Genomic DNA, 20,275 nt, shown 5'->3' on the forward strand with positions numbered 1-20,275 from the left:
GCTGGACAGGTATTTCGAACGAACAGAGGGGTGAAGTGGAAGTGGGGTTTTTTTTTTTTATGGCTGATGCTGCATAAGCTTGCTTTCTTGCATCAAATGCCTCTACTAATGCTAATGCTAAATTTTAACTTGTTAGTCTGAATGAACTCTCTCGAAGTCCCAGTCCATCTCATAGGTGTTCCATAGGGTTCAAACTGAACTCTGCGCTAGTTATTCTCATTTTTGTACTTTCACGTCCACAGCCAGTCTCGAGCAGCACTGGCAGTATGTGCCATAGGGCATTATCCTGTTAAAACAAACATGGGTCTGTAGCAAAAAAACTGCCGCCGCGTAAGGAGCATAGAATTGTCCAAAATGTTAAAGTAGGCGTCAGTGTTCATGGCTGTATAACTACCAAAGGTCCTAGACCGTACCATGAGAAACCATTACCCGGCCTCCTCTGAACTTCATTGTTTGACGACACGATCCACTCCTATATATATATATATATATATATATTTTTTTTTTTTTTTTTTTTTTGCCTTCAGTCTGGGTGGTTGACCCCAGTTGAAGTCATCTAGATTGTGGGTAGACAACGATAAGTTTTATATATATATATATTATTTTTTTATTTTATTTATTTATATCCCTTGCGTTTCTTTAAATCCAGCTTGGTATTGTCTGCTCGAATTACCTTCTATATTATTATCATCAATATTATACAATATATATATATATATATATTTAAAAAGTGGACTCCCCCCCGCCATTAACACAACATAAGTTAAAATTATTAAGGTCTATTCAAGCATGGCACCAATAACACTTACAGCAAACTCCATAAGAAACACATCATTTTTACTGATTTACTATTTTTTTAATTTCCTTTCCTAAAGTAATTTTCAACAGCAAGAAGAATTTGAAACAATATTTTTCATGCCATTTCTTCAATACATTTATATAAAGGAGTTTCCAAGACTAGAGGGTTTAATCTGCATGATGCAACTACAAAATGACATATTTAGAACAATGGTTGAGAGAATGAAAGCATGGGAAAAACAATATTTCAACCTAAGTTATTAACAGTTCTTGTAATTTTCACTTAACCAGTGTGTTGGTTAATTTCGCAACCTCCATCATTATTATCATTAACAAAGCACAGTACGGGTATACAGTACACTTGTATTCCTCTTGAATCTGTAGAATCAACAGTGTTGCCTGAGAAGTTATTTCTTCCTGAGAACACTCAACTTTTATACTGCTGTCAGTACTCACTTCCCGTGATGTGGATATACAGGACATATTTGATGATGTGCTTATAACCATCACTGCTAGATTCGTCTGATAATCCAGTAGAACTTGTGGCGTTCATTGTTCAATTATGGCGTTAGTAGCACCATATAAGGAGAGACGGCTAATTGCAGATGGTGATGTTTGGCTTATGCGCCGCCGCTTTCCCATGAAAACGGAGGCTATGGAGTTCCATATGTAGTGTGTTCGTACAGACTCAACCCATACTGACGCCTTAAACTCCTAGCTGATGTTCTGAAGGGATGTCTGACGAGACTGTCGTACTACCCTTTAGAGTACCCTCCAGTACCGTGAAGTGAGCTTCCGTGGCTTTCCTTATTGTTGATGATAACATCACCAACGGTCGACGTTTTATGATGTAAACTGTTAGCAACTGCACGAATGGACAAGCCAGCAATGTGACACCCAGAAATAAAACCCCTCTCGAAACCATTCAGCTCGGCTCTCTACGTGCCACCACGAGAAAAACTAGGATGTGTGGCTCATACTCCCTCCTTAGATACCGATTTGAGTCACTTTCTTATCCGGAAAAGTGGATAATCACGGATTATAAGAACAGGGTGTTTGGACAACTCTTGGAGGGTAGTGTATATCAAAATACATCAAAGTGGTGTGCGGTAGCCCATCGCTTTGTAATTCGGGTGATGTGAGGGCACAGAGTGATATCATCAAGTCTTTAGAAGCGTATAACGCGGCCATAAGAATATTTCTTATTCAGATTGTGTTTTATGATGAAATACTACTGATAAAGCGTACTATACTGAATGGTTTAAAAATTGCATTAAACAAAAAAGAACGAATAACAAAATAGCTATGTTTGGTCCTTGCTAGTATTGTAAGTGAATACATTACCATCTTGTTTTATTTTTATAAAGTTATTAATTTAATAATTAATTTTAATAAGTTATTAACTTATTAATATAATATAAAATTTACCCATTACTGCGTAATTCAATTTGAACTTTAAATTATGTTATTGTAAAACTCACTATTAATTTTTTAAGAAAAAAAATATAATCTATATTTTACAAACTATTTTTGATTTTATATTCAGTGGATATCCTCCTATCCGTAACTGATCTCCGTCAAAGGAGTTATGGGATGCAAAATTTAATTACAGATGCACCTCGTTTAACAACAAGGTTAAGTTCCTCAAAAAGACTCCTTAAAAGAAATACATGTATCTTTATGTGAATGGCGATATTCCATATATTCGCATGTTATAATGATAGACTCGTTCCTTAAAAAAAAAATAAGTAGTAAGTTTTACATATATACGTCGTTAAAGCTTAACACAGTAATAGAGAAAGAAGTAAACTTACCTATTTTGCGTAAATGAAGTAATAACAAGAAGTAATGACATCCTAACTGTATAAGAGCAATAATAAAAGAAGGTTAAAATTTCACGGATTATTGGTTTAATGTGGAACCATCCCGTTAGACCTATAAACCACAGAAGAAAGGAAACTTGTAAAATATAAAAGTGAACATTTCTGCGTTTGTTTGTTTGTTTGTTTGTTTGTTTTTTTTTAAATCTTAGTCGATCACAGAGAACGAAGCTTCTTCTGTTGGCAGGTGGTCGAAGTTGTTAAATATATAAATCATAACATCTAAATACTCCTCTTTGCACAACAGTTGGTAACATTGGTATGCTTTGTTATGCCCCCCTGTTGACACTCTGCTGCTCTTTTGCGTGTGTTCATCGTTCTCAGAAAATATGGCCATTGCAGTTTCTAAATGGACAAATAGTTTTCAAGTTCAATGAGTTCTTCGGTAGTCAAATCTTTACCATGTGATTCGAGTAAATCAACGACATCAGCCGCCTCCAAAATAACCACTTTTGCAATCTCCAGCGCGTCTCTTTGCATATCCTGCGCTAGTAAACCCTAATTTCAGATAATTTTAGAAGCATTCAAGTTATAGTCTTCTGTAAACTCCAATTATACTTGATGTCTTAAATTCCTTCAATGTCGCAGCTTTTACGAAGGACTGTTAAAGCGAAGTCAACATAGAACAAATAAAAACAACATATAGCAGCACTTTGTACTTACTGAATTATGCTTCAGTTTTGCGGTAAACGTCGCAATGGTGATTTATTTTTACTCTGCTTGGAGAGCTGCTGTTTGGTGTGACACGTGACACTTTTTAATATTTCTGGAAATTATTTACATGTCGTTATAACGCGATCAGGGATGTCACAAGAACAAATGAATATTGGTGATAATTTTCAAGCGTCGTTATAATGAAATGTCGTCAAGCGAGGTATAACTGCACTAGGATTCCGTCTGCGCGGGTTGCACAGTGGTATCGTCACCGTCCACCCCACACCGCTTGGAAAAGGCCCGGGTTCGAATCCCGTCGATGACGCGAGGAACTTTAGTGGGCTTTTTTCATTCCGTGGCTGAGTTAGTCGGTCTCAGGCGTAGATAGCAAGGTTTCCCACACCCAGAAACTGGGGTTTTTCGTCCAGCAAAACAGGCAAATCGACCAGAGAACACACCCAATTTACAGTCATAATACATATATCAGTATATGTAAGAGATTACGGTGGTCCTAATATAATAATTTGAATTTGTACTAGGATTCCACTGGGATCTGATTTAAAAGAAAAGTTTCGCTCGCAGCGAAAGTTTGAGAGCCATTAGTCTAGTGCAAAAAGTCTTAGGGTGCACCTTGTAAAATAAGCGGTTGGGCGTTGCCTACACTCCCTAGCTCAATCTGACAGAAATCCTGCATGTAATCAGCATCTGTATACATTAGTAGAGAACCACGAAAAACCACGAGTACGAAAAAATGCAAGAATAATCGATGTGCAACTTCACATTTAAAGAATAATCACTGCCTAAAATTAACTCAACTTGATAAAGATAACAACAATTAAGCCAGGAAGAAAAGTACTCGTTGTGAGGCTTGAAAGAAAATTGAGTGCAGAAAGCTAACTCGTTCCGCCTTAGTTACTGTGGGCTTTTCATTTTAATATTTTCTTTTCTTTTTTTGCCTCGGTTAGCTTTCTGAGAATAATCAAACAGTTAAAAATAAGTATGTCATTCTTTTCCTTGTCTATTAAATTTAATGTCCTCCATTACGCTACATTAGCGGTTATCTGCAATTTAACAACTCTTAAGTTCCCTGTGTGCTGTTTATTTTTCTTTATGACCATTGTCCTCCTTTCCTTTCATTTCGTTTCCTTATCCTTTTAATTACGCATAATGCTTTTCTTAATTACCATTTTTCCTGTTCTGTTCGGAATCCTTCATTCAAACAGGCTGACTTACAGGATGAATTATTTCCAGTACTGTGAAATAACACACACACACACACACACACACACACACACCCCAGAGGGAAAAAAAGTACTATCTAATAAAAGCGAGTACCGCACGACTCTGTCTTTACACACTATTCTCTTTGTGCAGTTGATATGGCCTTTTCTTTCCTGCTGAGCACATTATCACTTTTACTGTTTCTCTGTAAGCGCCACCCAAATGTTCCAAATATTATGATCAGCTGTTTGTTGCTGAGAATATTAATATGCTCGTGACGTTGACCTTCGATTTTATTCATTACTTAGTTGATCGTACAGTTCTCACGCTGCTTTAACAAGTGCCTTGCTTTCAAGCCAATATCAACCTTGAAAAACGTCTCCGGTTGTAACTCTAGACTGGGTGTGTTTCCTTTGCTTTTTTTACCGAAAACTTTTACGTTAATACATATTAGAAGTGGAGCAACTTAAAGATAAGTACTACCACTCCACTAGCTACTCTATCTGCTGGCAAAATATTTGTATTTAAGAGCGCAGCATATTTTCTTTGGATGAATACCCAAACATCAAAGAAATGCAGGTCCGTACCAAATACAGCGTTAAAGAAAATAATCAGAGAAATAGAAGGAAGATAAAGCGAAGGATACTAAATGTCGTGATAACAATAGGAGAAACTACCAAATAGACTATAACACAGAGAAGAAAGAATCAAGATCAAGAAACCACAAAAAAAGTGAAAATATTTGCTTAATTTAAAGGTTAAAAGTTCAAAAACAAAAAACAGCTCGGTGAAAACGCCTACTACACTTGCTGCTTCAATACGAAGTACACACACACACAAGGTCAACTAAATGCATGGAATGTTCATAATGAAGCTTTCGACATTCGGTGAGAGAGAGAGAGAGACTAAACACTATTAGTTAAAAATTCATGGAAAAATTAGGAAAGCAGAAGAAAATCTCCCATCCCTACAGGAACAGCTATTTTAACATCTCCCGCCTCAGTGAGACAGGCTTGAATTCGCATTGATGTCACTCCTCTGAACAGAAAACGTGTAAGAAAATTAGAAACGAATGAAGGAATGAAGACAGAAAATAATAATTTACAGTACGTTTACGAAAATTAAAAGGACTAATAGAGCTCTCATCAAGGCTGACAGTATGGGTCTATGCCCATTGGCTAAATAGACTGACTGAAAATTAGTGGTAAAGACATTAACTTCTTGCACTAAGCATATCTCTCATGTTTACGGAGATGTAAGATTTTCAGACCCTGTAATGCTTTTATGGTCTCTGTTTATATGAAGCTGCATTTTTAAAACTCAATATAATTTTGGTTTTGAATTTTGTGATAAATAGAAAAATTAACTTTGGTTATTAATTTTGTTCTAAAGTATTTAAAAGCTTCTTTTGAGATAAAACTTGCTTGTGAGAAATACTTTGGAGCAGAATCAGAAAAATACCTTGTAATGAAGGGGAATATTTACTTCTAAATATATTTCACTTCATTTCAAGAATTCCACTTCCATGCTGTAGATTTCTAATGGATGAGGTGCAAGCAGTCATGTATATTCATATTTTTTTCATAAGTCTCTACTCCTTGTACCTTTGTTATAACATGATGTAAGATGATAAATTGACATATCGGTCTGCTAGACTAAGAAAACACTAAGAACATTTTGTTCCGAACAAGATATCAGGGGACCATAAACGGAATGATGCAAGTTATTGAACAGAAATTTGTAAAGTACAGTACTGTACTTGTTGAAACACCAACCCTGCATAAACAGCTCGTAACAGCTGATACAAAACCAACCTCCTGAAACGAAAGAACATGGGGAAGAAGAGGAGAAAAATTACATCCCAAACTGATTGATATTTTTAAAGTAATTCTCATATCGATGTAGTGCTGATAATCTATCAATGAAATGATAAATAAATTTGCAGTAATCCCGCTTGATTTTGAAATTACTCCCTTGGATACATACAGTACTTTACAAGACACACAGCTGTATACAGTACTATGTTATTCATACATTGCATAAAAATACTACTGTATTACAAAATAATAAATTCGCAGATGCATGTAAGAAATAATGAACAAATTCAGAACTGAATCTCGTCATTATTTGCAACATGGTATCTACAAAATTTTTCATTAATTATAAAATTGCTTTGTCTAACATTGATCCTGGTGATGATCCTTCCAGTATTTTTTATGAAAGCCCCAAACACGAAAGGTATTAAAAACTATAGTACTTAGTAGTAAGCATGGGTTAAAGGCTGAGGAGACAGAAGAGACATATTGACGTTATACTTGAATTTTAGTAGCTTATAATTTTCAGGAAATATATGCGAAGGACGATAGTGGTAGTTCTAGAAAACAGAAATAGAAGGGATAAATGCGGAAGAGTAAAAGCTGGTTCTGTGAGTTTGGAATTAGCGAATGGATGCTAACAGCTTGCGGGCGGAATAGTTTGGAAGAGAGTGGGAGAATTACAGATGCAAATCCCGAAGAACAGTGTCCATGTAAGTATTTATATATATAAAAAAAAAGATATGCAGCAGAAACTAAACATCTACGAGATAGAGAATGGAGAAAATTCGTAAGAGACGGGTCATTAATTAACCCGACAGGGCCTAATTAACCCGACTTCCCTCTTTTGAATAGAATCTAGAAGCTTGAGAAAAATGTTTGGGGACACTGCCCCAGATGTGGGAACAATATTGCATGGTAGGGCGAATTTAAGATTTTTACAGAGTAAGTAGTCGTTTAGAAGAAGAGTAACGGCGAAAGCGAAAAATAAAACCCAGTGTTTTTTGGATGCAAAGGAAGCAATATTTATGATGTGCTCATGCCAAGAGAGATTAGAAGTTAGGGTAATTCCTAAAAGAGATGTGTGATCCTTTCTAGAAATCTGAGTGTCGTCGAAGGTGAGCCATAGGAACAGTAGACTCTTTTGAAATAAGAAAGGACTGAATTTTAGAATTATAAATTAACTAAGTTTTCTTTGTCCCATTGGAGAATTATCTAGCGATAGGCATTTAGGGAATTAGTAGTGAATATTCGTTGTTAAAGCTTTTTTTGTGCAAGGCAAGTTTTCTCAAAGGGTATTGTGGAATGTAATGTGCTATTATCAGCAAAACTGTGGATAGATTTCGAGTCAGTGGAAGAAATTCTTTAATATACAAAGAGGAAAAAAGAAGGAGAGCCAGAAAACTGGTTGCCCAATTGCAAAAAACAGATGGCAATTAATCAAAAGTTATCTGGTCTGGTGGAGTATTTGCATCCCTTCAAACTGTCCATAAATCTCACTAAATCTGCAGAGATAATTTTGTCGTGGAAATATGTCACATCTAATGTAGCCTTTGATCTGTGGAACCATCATAAAGAATGTCTCATCCCATTCTGATCTTGTAGTTTGTTTTTTTTTTATTATTTTTTTTGACCGCAAACTCTTACTTCATTAACATGTTGAACAACTGCTCACAAGATCTGCTTGTTTCTGTTGGAGCGCTAAAAATCAACTTCTCCATGTTTGATATCCTTCTAAGGCATGTAAATACTTCGTTATCACCATCTTTCAAACAGTTCTCTATGAATCAGAAAGTTGGGTCTCTTCTGCATCCACCACAGTTAAAGTCCTCACCGCTGAATAAAATTTAAAAAAATGTAATTTCTGTTTACACTCGGAACGTCCACACAGGATCAGAGGAGCGTATAAGATAGAGAGAATACAAGAACTGCATCATTTATGTAACAGTCATGTGAGCTGGAACCATAGTCAGCTTCGCTCCTACTAGTGTACCCACACGTTTGACCAATCGGCTGGCACCTGAAGTGAACAGTACGGAAATTTGGCGTTCTCCAGCAAGTGATCACCACCAATATGACCCAGTCTCTGGATGTTCCTCGACTTCTTGGTTTCATCATGGAGAAAAGATTAAGGTGCTCTGTAACAATCACTTGTGCACTGCCTTACAAGATTGACATTATGCTGCTTAGCTGACCGAGAGTGATTTTCCTGTCTTCATCCAGAATCTCCTGGGCCTTTACAATTTGCTCTGGACTGGTGAAAGTCCTCGGCTCCCCAGGCTGCGAATCGTCAGCCACATATTCTTGAGACTCTTTAATGCAATATTGTATTATTAGTGTTATTTTATATTAGTATTAGTACTAATAGTATCGTGCATGGTTGAACAGGTTGGTGGAGGGATAGCAACATTGAGGAATGGGGATTGAAGGTGCATATGGATTTTGTTGATGAATTTGAGGAGTTTAAGGTGAATGATAAAGTTGCTACCACAGCAATACCAGAAGAACAAGTGAGTAAGAAACAAAACAATGAAATTTTTTGTTATCAGTAGTAAAAGTGAAAAAACACTTGTTCTGCCTTCTAAAAAAAGATACCCACAATGCATTGAACATAACAGAGAAGGTGTTAGTAGGCAGTAAAACTATAAATAAATAACTATTACATTTGATAATTTCTGCACTGTAGTTAAGAATGCATATAAGACAAAAAAATTGCAAATGAAATTAGATTCTTTCTTTAAATTAGATTAATTTATTTCTTCTAAATAGATGGTATATACAGAAGAATTATATTAAATTAAAATAAATAAATAATTAAATATACACATGAACTATATTTTTATGTCAATTATGTTGTTTCTTTTCTCTCAGTTTATATTATAAATAATAAAGGAAAATATATTATTATTACTCTTATTAATTTTAGACAAAGCTTTTGTTATTGCAAGTACAGTATCTGCTCGACAGTTAAAATAATAATTTCTTAATTACAATTTATTATAATGTCATTTTTTTCACTAAGAAATATTAGAATTTTTCAATGTAAAAACAGATGTACTGAAGAATCTAAAAAAATCAATGATAAACATTGTATAAAACTGACTTTTAGACAAAATAAGAAAAATAATCCTACAATAACATCAAAGAAACTTTTTTCTGCTTAAGCAGGCCATTAATGATTCCAACCACAAACGTTTAGTTATCATTTTCATAACCTTCTCAACATTCTGCGTCTGGTGACCCTTTTTTAAACAAATCACAATCCACAACAATTCAAATACTTCCTTTGACGATTATTATAGACTTAAATTCCCTTCTTCGTTTCACTCTATTTTGTGTTTTTAATTTATTATAGTATGTCGCAAGCCTCAAGATACCAAATGACACTTTTGGTGATCATGATACACCATATGTCACAATTCATTGGCTGAAAAAAGAATCATTGGCTTAAACGATTCGACAGTTAAATAAATTTTCTATTTAAACTTCAGGACATTTACATAGTCAGAAGAGTTACAAGATAATGTATACATAGTTACAAGATAATGGTTACAAGCAGTAACGTAGTTACCTTTTTCGGGCCCGGAGGCAAAGAACATGTTCGAGCCTCTACTTAATTAATGAAAATTGCAAAAAGAGGAGACATCCAAAGGCGCCGGGCCCCTAAAGGGCCCGGGTCCGGAGGCAATTGCCTTGCCTGTCTACATGGTAGCTACGCCACTGGTTACAAGCACATTACTGTATTAGCAGCCACGTAGGCTACAATCATGGTCAACTCAAGCGCCTAACTACAGTACCTCACGATGACACTCGGCTACATCAAGCCTTCTTCCTTAAAATTTGAACTTTACTATTATCCTATATTTTCCAAGGCAGTTTCAACTGAAAATAGCGTTGCCACGGTGTAAGTTTTGTATTTCCTAATGCAATATCAAGAACTTAGTATTTCGAACTGGATGATGAATATTAGTATCAAATTGATGCCTTTGGAATTTTTTCACTGGGGAATCAATAAGCATCGAACTAATATTCATGCCTTCAGTAAGATCCTTCGTTTTACACAAAACCACAAAAAAAAAAAAGACCCACAAAATTGAATCTCCAATTTAAACAATAATTTAATCTATTCATTCATTATTCAGATATATAAAAACTATGTTATCCTCTCTACTGTGCTGATTTGATCTGGAAAAAAAAAATTGAGAGTGGGTTGACACACTTGCAATGAATTACCAACAGCCCTATCATGATTACAGCTAGTAGAAAAACTGGCAAAATGAAATATGTCTCGTAGAAAACTTGGCTGTGCCAAAAATAATTTGCATTGAACGTACGCACGTGTGTGTCAACTTTCATGGCAGCACTTGGGACGACTCCCTAGACAGAAAAGAGAGAGGGAAAACGTGTATGCTATATGGCAGTCAGCCACATACTTTGACAAAGTTACATAAACAACAGTCAAGTGCAAACTGCTTTGTCCACATTTTTTTCTCCTTTCAATTTTTCTAGTTTTTTTTTTTTTTTTTTTTTTTTGGCATTTCCTTTGAGTAGGAGTTCAAACAAACTGTTTAACAAATTAAATGAATCGACTATTAGAGGAAATGCTAAAGAAACAAGCAGTTAGAACAAGTGATTTATGATTACCGTTGACATAAAGAAGAGGTTTATTTTTATTTTATTTATTTATTTTTGCTTAGTAAAGATTTCAGGTTATCATCGCAGCTACCGCCTAATAACCTCTGTGCGAACTTAATAAAATACAGTCATAGACACTAACACATTATTCAAACATTTTTCTCTTCATTCTTTCATATATATATATATATATATATATATATATATATATTCACTACTTTTATTTTACGTAGTTAGAGACAGAGGGGTCTCAAGGCTTTTAGTTCTTCGATAAATAAAAATATCGATGTCAGGACTTTCCGTTCGAATTTTCACTGGCATCGTATAGTGTTCAGTTATCATGATAACTCCTCCGACGGATACAAGTTAAACGAATTCTATTTTTAGATAACGGCGAAAAATTGGCTTAACAAAGTCCAGTACAAAACAAGTTGGAAAAACATGTAAGAATGAAACTATTTACGACACTTTGCTGGCGAGTCATAAAAAAATTCTAAACACTTCATTCATCCACTCTCAACTTCCAGACATTTGTTCATCGGAGGGAATATTGAAACTAGCAGACGAAAAGAAACTGAATTTCACAATCGAGCGTAACAGATTTTCTACGTCAAAGGCAGTTCCCAGAAATAGTTTGAGTTTCCTTTGACGATTAGCATCTCGAGGACTGAAGTCAGGTGATGTTCTGGCAATGTCTCTTTCTCTCATGTGGGAAAACTCCCACCAGTTCCGTCTTCAGCAGACGAAAGTGTTTGCAAGGTCATATTATGTTAAAGTGAAAAGAAAGATCAGGCGTGAAAAGAATTGCAAAACTATGTTCAGACTGAACCGCATACAAGGTCAGTGGACAAGTTCTTTCTCTGTCCATCTCTTCATTTTCTTCCATGTAGTTTGCTTTGTAGGGCTGATGAGAAGAGAAATAGAAATATGTTCCGAATAATTTCCCACTATCTGTGCACACCAAAGATGTCCTAAATCCCGCAAATTCCAGAAGCTCCAGTTTATGTTAAGTGGTCGAAATTTCTGGAGAATAACTTCATAAATTTGTGTCTGGGACATATAAATATGCATAAACAGAACAAACAGAAATGAGACAGAATTAAAGTTGCTATCCAATTTTATTTAATTTTCGCTAATTAAAACTCTCCCGTTATTTCTAATATGTAAAACTCGAATAACCAACAAAACGAAAGTTGCATATCGGTTAAACCTGATGGGAATACTAAGCAAATCGATGAAACAGCAAACCATCTTTCCATCATGTTATTATTACACAAAAATAAGTTTTGGCACCTTATTTGTAAATAAAGAACAGGAAATAGCCTTGTTAAATACTGAACCCACCTTCGGCAAACTGCGCGGACTAACATTAAGCATGTTTTATGTACGTTGAAGGTGCGCATGATGAAGCTAAACGGCTAGGATAAATTATCAAAAAAAGCATAAATTTTTAGACGCATTTCCTGAAGCATATTTGATATGTATAGAGACATGTACATAAACTTGTAATTAAATTAAAATGAAATATGGTGATTAAAAAGAGAGAAATGAACAGTAGTAATTATAAAGGTAACAAAAGTTTGGACGCAAATACTTTTAATCGGAATTCAATAATAATTAAAACAATCCAGATGATGCACACATTTTTTTGATAACATATCACAAGCATAAATAATGATCGAAATTCAATATACTGTAGTTACCTTTTGTATTGATCATTGACGTAAAATAGCAATTTGTCGGCGTTTCATTGTCGATTTAGTTCTGCGCAGAGATCGCTTCGAAACTTTCAAATTCCTATAAGGAACAGAGCAAGTCTTACAATGTGGTCCATGCGGAGTAGTCGAGTGGCTTCAGATCTCATGAGCAGGGTAATTTTTTAGGGTCGATAAGACAGGGAAATTATTGCGACTCTACTGCACACTGTTGTTCTTACCTTGTGAGACGGCGCTGAGTCTTCGAAGCGCTGTTATGACCAAGGAAGAAATTTGCTTACGGTACACGTCCACCATATCAATAACAAACAGTAGAGTTTTGTCGCTTGCTTCTCCACTTCCCAAATCATGAAGTCGCTTTTGCAATCATATGACTTTGATGACTTTGCGACCGACATTTTGGATAGAAGCATACCATTGCAAAGTCGATAAAGATGGACTCTGAAATCGCGTGACTTTTACTACCGAAAAAATTAGCAGCTGTAACGTTTGGAGATCATAATCTATGATTCTGCAGTTTGAAAGACTGTCCAATCATAAAAATCTTCCCAAAAGAAAGCAATATTTTCGATGCCCTTGATTTACGGAAAGGCGAAAAGAATACTTCTGCAATTTTCAGTCAAACGGCTTTCATTGCATTCGTAAGTGTATTTTTTGCTTGTAAAACGGAGAGCATTTTCTGTTGTTTATTAATTGAGTCTGTGGCGCATCGCGGTGTGTTAAAAATTTACCAGATTTTGGAAGATCCAAAAGGTGTACCAAGCGCCTGAATTCGATAATTTTAAAGTATACTGATTCAGTCTTTGACTCTTTTTTTTGAGACTGACATTTTTGAAATCTCATACTCGTGAATTTTTTGACTGTTTTATGTTATCTCATACTGATGCATTTTTTGACGTCTCATACTGATGCATTATTTAATTTTTTTTGACATTGGCATTTCTGACATCTCATATTCACTGCCATTTTTGGTATCTCATACTGATGCATTCTTTGACACTGCCATTTTTGGCATCTGATACCGATGCATTCTTTCACATTGACATTTCATAGTGAAGCATTCTTGGGGCTTTTTTTTTTTTTTTTTTACTTAGAATAAGGAAAATATAATTCATGTGAGGATAAATGATAACTGATCACTTTTTTCCAAAACTCGGAGGGAGAGAATTTAATTTAATATTGGAAGAAATACAGTCCTTTTTCTTAACACTCCTCGCCCTACAAACTGAAGAAAATGGAAAACAATTTTTTGGGGGAGGCGGTTATTCTCCTAATTCTCTTTTCAGCTTAGGTTCCTTAATGATTCGAAAAATATTAATAATTATGTACTCGTACAAAGCAACCTGCCAATGAGCAAAAATAACTATAACAAAGTAAAATCTTTATACAACTACGAAACCAGAATTTTTCACATATAAAAAGCTTCCCTAGGCAAGGGCTTGTGCACTTCGTCAATAACGATGCAGCAAACAGCATTCCAAAAATTATCAACACGAATCTAAATGGGATAACCTATATACGTTCCACACAGGGCCGAACCAAGGTATTTCAGCACTCGAGCAGAAAGATTTTTCGGCGCCCTTTACTAAGGATATATATATATTTTTTTTCATGATTTGTAAAATTTGGCGCCCCTTAAAAAATAGCGCCCAAGACAAGAGCCCTGCTAGCCGGCACTGGTTCTACATCTCAATCTCAACTCAATGTTTATTCTACCACGAAGACGGTCACATTAGGAAAAACTGCCTTTACGCCTCTAACCCTTCAGGAATAGACATTCATTTAGAGAGCACACTCCAGGTGAGGTTAGGTACTGAAACTCAGTTAAATACTGAGGAAAAGCAGGACACTGAAGAAATAAATGAAGAGACTGAGATGCTATCCCCCGCAATAAAAACTGATAGCAGAAAAACAGAAAAAAATATAAGACCTTGACTGTCCCCATCAAGAAACCCCTTCAGCTAAACCAGGAAGTATTTCGGAGAATCAACCGCTAAAGCAGACAACATCCAAAGCGACGCATTAGAGAAATATGGAAAGCGAAATACTGGGAAAAAATGAACCCCCACCAATAAGAACAATAGAAAAGAAGGAGCAATCAAACTTAGAACATATAAACAGCAACAGAGACCAAGTATCCAGATTTCAGTTAATTCTGAACGACGTATACCAATTAATAACAACCGAAGCTCTCGTAAATATAAACTACTAGTAAATAATACCACTATTAAATATTTACTGAGTTGCCTGTATTTACTAGTAAATGAGTTGCCTGTATTTACTAGTAAATACAGGCAACTCATCTAACGAAGAATGCTGGAGACCGACCAGGAGAAAATCCACAACTCAGATGTTTCAGATGGGCAAGAAGTTGAAGGCGAATTGTCGCATACTGAAGGACCGTTAAGGGCGGAACAACTACAATCATTTTTACAGCAAGTACGTAGTTCCCCACAGAAGCTGATGACAGCTGAGAAATTCATTTCTAATAAATCGAACTCACTCCTCTCACAACTCAAGGATCTGAGATATAAACTAAAGGAAATTAAAAACGCAGCAGACATGAACAAATCTAAGCATTTGTATTATTTGAATAACAATACCATCGTCTCCTGAATGGCGGTATTGTCCAGTCTGTATTACTTGAATAGAACAACGATACCGCCAATTAGGATGCTACTAGACTCCATGAACCCACAGCCCTCGCTCGGTCTCACCTGAAGCTAATAATGACCCTCTGCATATTGTCACTAAATGTTAGCGGCTGCACCTGTAATTTCGCAATAGGTTAACTCTTAATCAAATCCGAAGGAATCATACAGATCTGGTTTCTCTGAAAGAAATCAATACGAAAACCACAGGCAACATTAGCACAAACATAGAAAGCCTGACCACATGAAAATCATCACTCTCCGACTCAATGACACCGGAGTAAGAACTGGTCAATGTTTGCAGGCTTTCTATAAGTATAAGTTGATTGCAGAGGAACCAGGACACGTAATGTAAGTACAGCTAGTGATGCCTCTAGAAAAATATGAGAAACATCTTGCATGTCTTTATCATTTACATCCCGCAGCAGGACGTACTTTCCATCGAAATCCTAGAGTTCATACAGAGACACGTATATGAAATAGAAGACCACAATCTAATAGATGGCCGTAACAGAGTGACCAAACGCAAGTGCACATTTATGCTAGTGTTTCAGCTTACCTGATTGAAACCTATGTGACTGTTAAATACAGTGATATTCTTGTATTCTCTATCGTGTGAGTTCCTTTCATTTTATGTAGTCGTCCCGGAGTTGAAACAGAAATCTTATTTTCATGTACAGTATAGTACAGTAGAAATTTAATTGCAACACGGCAATTGTTCGAATAGTTCTTTGTTTTATTCAGAATACAGTATTTAAAATTTCAGACGATATATGGCTAACATTTATAGTACTTATTAACTTATTATTATAACTTATTATAACTTATTATTATGAACTATATACGAGAACAAAGACAAAAAAATAAATAACAAAATACAACATGGAATTATGACTAAAATTATAACTAGTTACACATGCGTTTTCAAAATGCAAATTAATGGAAACAAGCATCAGCATTACTGTAATCCTATGTAGAAGACACTTGTGACCAAATCTACAAGAGAATCCATGAATGCACTTTTGTGGCATAGTTAGCTGCAAGTATGTATTATAAAACAGTATTTAAAAAAATTGTTATATTTTCAATGTATAAATAGTTTTAAATTGTTATTTTTGCTAATATGACTAATGTGAATAAACCCATAAAAAAAAAAAAAAAAGTAAAGTGCAGCCATTATCAACCCACTGCAGGGTGGAAGCCTCCTCAACAATTCATGCGGAGGGAAATGGACCATAATCTGCCACGCTGGTCCAGTGCGGGTTGGCAGATCGACCGTATTCAGCAGTCAGGGGCTTGAACCCCGGTCTACTCAAAGAGCGTGTGCTACTGCACTCCCGCTCCTGCCCACTCGGCTACGGATAAACCCATACAGTGGATTTATTCATAATAACCCTACTAATAACAAAAAAATTGTAAAAAGATGGAAAAATCTGGAACGTTAAGTCCTCAGAGAAAAAGTAGCCGTTGTAAAAAAAAGACATTATGCACCAAAAACAGACTTGATGGCATAAATCTGTTTTCTAGTGAAAGGCAAGCATCGTCATAGATAAACTGCCCAAGCCTATATATACTTCGACAGTTCGGATCTGGTTGACTGGAACTGAACGGAAGACGAATTGGCATAACACTTTAAGTAAATCAATTCCAAAACAGGATCCCATCAACTGGACGGAAATTGACGGGTATAAAATAATAATTAGTGATGAGCCCAAAATTAATGCTGGATATGCAGATTGTGGTTTTCGCTTCATCGCTCTGCTAGCAAATGATTGAAATCAGAGTGCACAATTGGCAGTGTGTAGTTCCCGTTGAATGTTATGCTACATTAGGCAGACAAAGTTAGAAGTGACCGTGTTGTTGAAGGCACAGTAAACGAGAAAAATACAAAAACATAAAAAAAAAAAAAAAAAAAGTCACGATTCCTTCCAGAAATCATTTCCCGGATGGCGTATACTATATAATATGGCAACACACACCATGTGATACAAGTAAAGTAATCAAATGCTGGTTAGAAATTAAAAACATCAACACTCTGCCCTTGCCGTCCATACCTTAACTCAATTGAAAACTGAAAGGGTAAAGTAGTTGCAAAGAAACGTATAAATCGTCAAAAGTTAATTGAAGCTGTTATGTGTTTGATATCATGGCATTTCAAAAGTTTATGTACAAAATCTTATCAATTTATATCAGCCAAAAGATGCCCAACGAAGTACGAATTTTTGCTCTCGAAAAGTTCGTACCTTGTTGAAATCTGCTATACTTAAACCTGTTTCAATTGAGTTTTATTTTGAAAATAAGTAATTCTCACCATATTTCCACGATATTTTTGTTCTCACATATACAACATATATATAGTCCGAATGACAAGGCCTGTAAATATTATTCATGCCTCTTATGCAGAAATTTAAATACAGTATCTCCAATAAAACAATTTGTTAAAATATGTTGTTGAAATTAATTTTCGCAATACTTTATACCGAATGCAGAATGAACTCCTTAATCTAGAGTCCTGTTAGCCAAGACAAGAATTATAAGTCACGTATAAATGAGAAGTGCTTTATGAACTTTTTTTCAGACCGTGACCGAGTAAGTGGGTCTCAGGCAAAGGTTGCATGGTTCCTTTCCACCGCTGGAAAATCGATTTTTTTTTATCAAGAAAAACATGCAATACATGTAATTTACAGACACAATGAAATATAAATTTGTTCCACTGTTTTTAGACAATTTACTCAAGACGTTATTATTATTATTATTATTATTATTATTATTTTAATTTTATTTATTTATTTATTTTTTTTTTTTTTGGCGAAATGACAAAAGTAAACAAACAACAGGATAATAAAGTCAGGTCCTTCTGAACCGACTAAAACAAATCCATAATCTATAGTTATGAAATTGGTTATAATCATTTACGAAGTTGATCATCATATCTTTTTGAACGGACTCAATCAAATTAATATTATTCTCACACTCTGGGGACCATAATTATACAAGTCGGAAATCATACATCTTTCAATGGTCTCTGACTGTTAGCTGGATTTTCTTAGTTTACGCTAAATAATTAAATTTATTAATAATATTTTAACCTCATGAGAGATGCAAAATTTAAGCTAAGAAGTAATAACAGAGTAATGAACTGACCCAATTAAATTAAATTATCAAGGAATTATAAATATCCTGTGTTTGACGACGAAACAAAATTGTATACCGACGTTATTAGATTTTTGTTTGAGTCAGAGGTGGTGTGGGCCAGTAGAAAATGCGCAGTTTGAGTATCCATCAAGGTCTCAAAGAAAAACAGGTTTAAAGCACTATTTCTACCTCCCCCACAATATCATCACCCTCTGCCTAGTTCCGGGACATGAAGGGCCCAAGTGGTCATTCAACCTCCACCTTTCCTATCATTTCAATAATGTTACATCTGTTAATATAGCATGAAGAAGAGCCTAACACAATTATCGCTGGTTATAGATGCACAAAACAAAACAGCTATTATCTCATAAAGAACTATTTCTAGCTTTATAAAATGACGAAACTGCACTCTCACACTTTTAAACCGCTTTTTAGAGATGGCCAAAATTTTTCTTATCTTTTTCTAATATTTGGTTTTTGGTTTTTTTTAGGAGCATTAGCAACTAAGGCCATATTGCTCCGGGATATGCGGTGGTCATTCCATGACCTTTCCGCATCCGGTGGGGACGGGCTCGAACCCCGGTCTAATCAAGAAGTTTGTGCTACGCACTGCTGCTGCTCCTTCCCACTTGGCTACTGAGGCGCCTTCTTTTTCTACTAGAACTTATAATTTAATAGTGCAAGTATGTATATAAATGACTCGTTCAAAGCAGAATTCGTTAACTAATATAATACCGTCCAGTACCTTTATATAATCAGAGATACTAAGGCGTCCATTCACAGAGCATTAGAATCACTACGTCTTAATTCTGTTCCTCACTTATGCAATACATTAATGCAATTTTATGAAAAATACTGAATTATTAAACTGCTTCAAAACACACAATGAAGCTGAAACATCACAGAAAAATCACTAATGATGCTGAATATTTTAAATAAAAAGAAACAACTAAATTGACAAAAATTTTAGAAGATAAAAACGGATTTTTCTTTTTGAAAAGTCAATTCACCTTCTTATACTGGTTTAAGAACTCTGTTTCACCTTACAGGAAAAAATGTTCATTAATTGAAAGAAAATTATTTCTCAATTGTTTTCCACAAATTTTACATCTGGGGATTGTTCGTTAAATTACAATTAAAATCCTTTCCTTAAAACACCAATCAGTCAACATAGGACATTTCTCTCTCAGGATCACTTTTAATCCATATTTTATGCAATACGCGGTAAGAAAAAAAGATGTTATCTTGGTCTCTCAAATATATAGACCTAATAGTGATGTGATAATCGCAAACTGCCCAGTATACTTAGGGAATTACCGAGTGAATTAATTCTGTTTAAATCCCGTTGATCGACGGCAATACACTACAAGAGTCAGGATCTAAAATCACTCTAGCAGTCAACATGAAGGAGAGTTTACAAGAGGAGAGGGGTATACTTCAAAGTGAGAAGGAAGTACCAAAATCATCTGCCGTGCCTTAACTTGCCTTCTTTCAAGATGAAGAATTTCGTGGAAATGAATTCTGAAGAGAGTGGAGGGAGGGGTTTCAAAAACTACCACTTTCGCTGCTGGATTTTCCGACAACGATTTTAATCTGAGATTGAAAACCACGGGATTGAGCCAAATTGGATTGTAAAGAGCAAAAACATTTTTGGGCTTCTTCTCACTCTGGCTGAATTAATTAGCCCCCGATAAAGGCTGCTTGACATTAATATCCGGTTTTCCCTTCTGTCAAATTGGAAGAAAAAGCTCTAAAATTAGGATGGTTTCCCC

The 20,275-nt window shown here is 35.4% G+C and overlaps 1 protein-coding gene and 1 long non-coding RNA gene across 3 annotated transcripts in view; one reads left to right on the forward strand and one right to left on the reverse strand.

The window, feature by feature from the left end:
- The window catches only part of LOC150079429 (uncharacterized), a 106,910-nt gene that overhangs the window by 77,240 nt on the left and 9,395 nt on the right, over positions 1-20,275 (reverse strand). The gene's annotated exons all lie outside the window — the stretch shown is intronic.
- Positions 1-20,275, forward strand: part of mrj (DnaJ heat shock protein family (Hsp40) member B6 mrj) — a 242,204-nt gene that overhangs the window by 38,363 nt on the left and 183,566 nt on the right. Inside the window, exon 1 of one of the 2 annotated variants that reach the window (XM_090383862.1) lies at positions 13,340-13,358. The exons of the other annotated variant lie outside the window; for it this stretch is intronic. The gene's annotated coding sequence lies outside the window, so the exon portion shown is untranslated. Of the gene's footprint in view, positions 1-13,339; positions 13,359-20,275 lie in introns of those variants that run through there. 2 annotated transcript variants of the gene reach the window in all.

Source organism: Mastigoproctus giganteus, chromosome 10, assembly GCF_048544385.1.
Source record: "Mastigoproctus giganteus isolate SK-2022 chromosome 10, ASM4854438v1, whole genome shotgun sequence".
NCBI lineage: Eukaryota > Metazoa > Arthropoda > Arachnida > Uropygi > Thelyphonidae > Mastigoproctus > Mastigoproctus giganteus.